A 5,391-nucleotide genomic window follows, 5' to 3' on the forward strand; every position below is an offset into this window, starting at 1 on the left:
AGAACTTTGGCTGTATAAGCAACCATATAATATGCTAATTAAATTATAGTAAGATGGGGTAAAAAAAAATGTTTCCTTAAAGTTAAACATAAAACTCGTTAGGTAGATGCTTAGGTAGATATTTTAGCTTTGTCAGTTGACAAGTGGGAATACCTTCCTAAATAGCCATAATAAAAATTTCAATCACAATGAGTAAAGGAGAAATTCCAGAAAAGGGGTGGTTTTTTTTTACCCCGGCTGTTAGTCATTTTTGGGGTAAAAAAAAACCCTGCTGGGGTAAAAAAAGTCCACACTGTTAAAACAAAATACTACCAAAGAAAATGTGCAAAACCACCAGAAATATTTTCAGCACACTTTAGAAAAGCTTTATTTGGGCATTTTCAATCGAGTTCTGCATGAATTAACCTACTGCCAAACGATAAACTCTGGTAAATGAACCCCACCTTCCGAGACTAAGCAAGATTCTATCAAGACTGTTTAATACCCCCTAAAACATTATTGACCATGTTTTAAGAGTTTTATTCTATATATAATTATCACATCCAGCTGTGGGGTTGGGACTTAGGGTAGAGAATAATTTAGGACTCTAAAAATAACAAGATAACCATATATACAGCAGACATATATTGTGTTAGGCTATAACACTAGGCTAACATAGCAATAACTTAGGTTAAGAACAGGCAACAGTTAGTTATAAAAATGTAAATGATTATATTGGTAGAAATTAGAGGAGCATAGATGTACTCCCTGTGTCAATCATATAGCAATTCTAACATTCTGTGATAAATATAAACGATTTTGGGAGGAAATTAGGACTGGTCTTTTTTTACCCCAAACGGACACTAAACCTTGGGGTAAAAAAAACCCACGTCATTCGAGAAAAATGTCAGATCGTGCGGGTAATTACATTACTGATTCATGTAGGTACACCTCTTGTTATCATAACCAAGAAACAAAAACCTCTATATCAGTTCTAATATTTTTTGTGGGATAAAGTTAAAGGACAGTGTTCAGAACTTAAATATTTGCTATTTTTAGAGTATGGGAAAAGTCGGCGCTAAAAGTATCGGTATGCCAATGGAAAAGAATAGAAACAATCAATAAAGTATGTCAGAATTGACTTGGGCACCATGGTTTTCACATACACCATACAAAAATGTGTTTCTATTTCTCACGACTTGTAGTTGGGGGATGGTTTTTTTTTTACCCCAACTACCCTGTGGTTTTTTTTTACCCCGTCTTACTATACAGGATACAAAGTTTACATCAACTGCCATTACTTTACAGGTGCCACATCATTGTGATAATATCATAAAGTAAACACATACATTCGACTAACTGTCCTCTGACTACATAAACCACCAAGTACTTGAAGTTTGTCAGAATAAAATTTACCTCTCTATTAACTGCATATCCTGAAAGCATTAATTCAAAGCAAATTGCCATTATCTGTTAGGTAGTTAACATTTAACCAATATTAATAACAACTGAGAGTGGGTACCTATCAATGAAGGCAATATGCCTAAGGTAAGAATACATGTCTCAGCTATTTAATCCTAGAAGTATTTCTGTACATATATACTAAATATCCCTAGTTCTCTTGTATGTTGTACATTTCTGTCTGTGCCCTCCAGGGGTGTATGTTTGATGTAAATTAAGCCCTAGAGTTAGAATAAAGTCAGAGAGGTACCTTTAGGCAGCCAGTGAGTAAACTTGAATTTTGGGCCTCTCTCTGCTTTACAAGAACTTACATCCTTTTACTAAGAAGTCACTAGATTAATAACCATTGTTTATGAGTGCAGTGCATATGGGGTAAAACTTTGGCTAGGCAATGCACATTTGCCCAGATACTTTATTTAGTTCATAAATATGGGGGCATACATTGGCCCATAATGCCATGGTCACATTATCTCGGCATCCCAACATAACACTAAGTATATAAGGTCTAGGGACTTATTGTAACATCTAGAACCATTATTGATGCACTTTTGGAAGTTTCATGATGAGACCATAGATATAGCAATTAGTGAAAGTGTTACAGTATATTTGCTATGCGACTAGGTCTGTATTGGTGTTCCATGAATATGTGCACATGTAGTCGGAGGTATAGTATGAATATAAAGCTTTACCTCTGGTTTATACGAACATTAAATACCACAGACTTGTTGCTTTCATTGCTAATCCAAAGATATTACAGAGAGTACAGGTACAACCAAACTTGAGGTGTGCTAGTAATCACAATGTCCCATTGTGCTTTTCACACATTTTTAGCTAAGAAATTGTCATCAGTTTGCCTGATAATGACAAGAATTTGCCAAGTCATATACAAATCATCACTACCAAAAGTGCTAGCTTACTCACATCTGCCAGACTGTTATTTGTTTGAGTGCAAAGTTATTAATGAACAAAATTTACTCAATTAACATGCTTGCATTAAAATCAGGTAAGTTCAATAATTTATGATCATCCAAGTGCATTCCAGTGGCATGTCTCTCTTTTTAAAGTAAAATGCATGATGCAAAAGGTCCTGGTATATGGTTGCCAGGCACCATTGTTTGCGAAGAAGCTGCCAAGCAAATTGCCAACAGTTACGTCAAACTTTTGCGAAAACTGAAAAATGTCAATGTGAATCTTGGTAACATATTTCAAAGACTAGATAGGAAGATATAGAGAAAATTCTCAACGATGAGTTATATTTGACATTTCCAATTCTTAAAAGTGTGTTATTAATGAACCCACAGTGTTGCCTGAAAGGCATTGAAGACTCGCCCCAATTGTACCGTGCTTTGAACAAGTTAACTTTCCTTTGCTTGCAAGTGAAGTTTTCTTCTTGTCGCTACAAAATACAGACAGTAATGAAACATGATACCTTGTTAGCTTTTATCAAGATCTGAGATGTCCACGCTGCTATGTACAGTACACTGTGTTGTGGGTATTGACCATAGCTGTATGTATTAACTGTACACTAGTGTCTAATTACCGACGGTAGCAAGCTGTGTGTGTATTTTCTGGGATCGATGGTGGTGTCTAACACTACATTACACCTCATTCAACTAGGACAGTTTACCGCCATGAGACGTTTCTTTGTGCCCGAGTCTTCACACCCTTTAATTTGTAATACCTAGCCTTTGGGTGTCCTACAGTATCTTTATTTAAGTTTAAACATTGACTTTGAGACAACATGTTACTCATTAAATATCAAAATACACCTGCCGTTGACTATACTTTAGCAATGTTCTAGCAACAGAGTATGTCTTACCCCAGCTACAGTCTAATCTGATATTGGATTTTCAGTGTTTCCTGTGACCTTAGGCCAAACCACAGCAAATCTAGTGAAAAAACATATAGCCTAGTTGTGCAAACATAATGTAATTAACTTAAAGCTACAAGTAATTGTGCTTTAAATATTGTGAATCAGTGAGATTTTCTGATTAAGCCTCCACATTTAAATATGATCAACTGCTCTACAATACCATACAATGTCAGAAAAAGGAGAAACATAACCCAGGAGATGGCTAGCTACTGCAATGTTAACATTATCATTGGTCAATTTTGTGACATTCTTTTGCAAATTTATCAATAAATCAACAATAATGTGGCATAATCTAATACTAATGAAAACCACAGATCCAAACTTTACATACTACAGGAACTAAAAGAAGGGAAGTCGCGAAAACATGCTGAACGTTTCGTAAATACACACTCACTAATAGCAGTGTTTACGCTAGTAAGCCAAAATGTGTTACGCAAATTTTACAGGAAACGACAGCGTAGCCAATGTATGCATTGGCCCTAGGCTAAGCCAACAGTTCGAGTTAGCCTAGCCTATAGCCTATAGGCCTATGTTCCTTCATATTCCTTGCAGAATACGTAGCGAATATATAACAAATCATTCGACTACAGCACACAGACACCCAAAATGTCGAAAGGTGATAAATAGTTCTTCCCGATACTAACCTTTGATTTCGTTTCAAGTCTCAAATCACAGCTTATATGTTGAGTTCACAACACTAACGAAATACTAACAGTAGCACTAGCAGCACGCCTGACTTACGGGGAATGAAGGGAAATCCCATGAGTCATTCAATTGTACGTCACTAACAATAACATCAGGGGTTGTAGCTTTGAACTTCTACACCTCAGGGTAGATAATGACATGTAAATCAGTTACGCCCACCAAAAATAGCTCCACCTAGCTAGCCTAAAACGATACGGAAGCTTCGTACGGACTTTCATATGAAATTCTTAATTGGTGTTTCTTTCTAAAAAAAGGTAATGACTTATGAACAGGACCATGTATTTACAAAAGAGTCTGTTGGAAACACCTTGAGCTTATTTCAGACACATTTGTGGACAATTTGGGTGTTTTTGAAGTTAAAACTCAGCTGCACCTCAGGGTAGCTCAGTAAAGCGATTGAGTGAGGACTCAACCACAAGCACATGGTCTTAACCAACTGGACATTACTTTTTAATTAAACAATTCAATAAAACACAAAAGGAAGAAACTGTTCAAATTAGAAAGACTCTGGTATCATAGCTCCTGCATGTCTAACATAGATCCATGTGTTACTGTTGTGTTTGATAAAATGCTGGAACAATAATTGGCTAATTACGGTACGTCCTAAAAATAAAAGAAAAGAAAACACACAAGCAGAAGGCATAAAGCTACTAACAAAACCAGTGCTTGATGAACACCTGTTAGCAACCTATCTATATGACTTTTCAATGTCCTAATTTCAAGAAAACAAATTGATAATATCTCCTATATTGAAACTTATAGCAGAACTCTTCAAGTATAGTGGAACAGTATTATAATCGACTACACTAAAGTGGGAATTCTGGAGAGTGAAATTGAGCCTGTGTGAGCAAAATTGTCTAGGGCTTAAATGAAGGTTAAATGAGAGCAAAACAAGACAGCTTTATGTTACTTATATCAAATTTTAGATTTTCTGAGGCAAAACCAATTTCAAACATTCTAATTCATTTAAGTTATAACACCTTTGCTTGCCCTGTTTCTGAATATGAAGTGCATACAGTGAAGTACTCATAATCTGCCAATGGAATTGAACCACTTGTAGAGATTACTTCTACATCACCAGAACAGATGTTAATGCATCACTGAGTCAACATAAAAAGGAACAAGTTAGTGAACAACACATTGTACTCATTAATAATGTGTACTTAACCCTTTTCAAATGTTTGACAACAGGCTCAATAAGACTGACATAATATGGATGTCATACAATTTTTTTCATTAATATCTTGTAACAGGTACTGCACTATCATAGATACTTACACACAGCGTCATCTATCACCTATAGCATGATATATGGTGAATAAAATCTTTAGGAGACAACAAAATGAGGGTGCACTTTGGATCATATATTACCA

The 5,391-nt window shown here is 35.6% G+C and overlaps 1 protein-coding gene across 7 annotated transcripts in view; it reads right to left on the bottom strand.

The window, feature by feature from the left end:
* The window catches only part of LOC139976985 (uncharacterized), a 48,996-nt gene extending 44,912 nt beyond the window's left edge, over nucleotides 1-4,084 (bottom strand). For 3 of the 7 annotated variants that reach the window (XM_071985926.1, XM_071985925.1, XM_071985924.1), the window contains exon 1: nucleotides 3,958-4,069. The gene's annotated coding sequence lies outside the window, so the exon portion shown is untranslated. Of the gene's footprint in view, nucleotides 1-3,957 lie in introns of all 7 variants that reach the window. The other 4 variants (XM_071985922.1, XM_071985927.1, XM_071985921.1 and 1 more) reach the window with 4 other exon arrangements.
* Nucleotides 4,085-5,391: the final 1,307 nt, after the last annotated feature.

Source organism: Apostichopus japonicus, chromosome 12 (assembly GCF_037975245.1).
Source record: "Apostichopus japonicus isolate 1M-3 chromosome 12, ASM3797524v1, whole genome shotgun sequence".
Taxonomy (NCBI): domain Eukaryota; kingdom Metazoa; phylum Echinodermata; class Holothuroidea; order Aspidochirotida; family Stichopodidae; genus Apostichopus; species Apostichopus japonicus.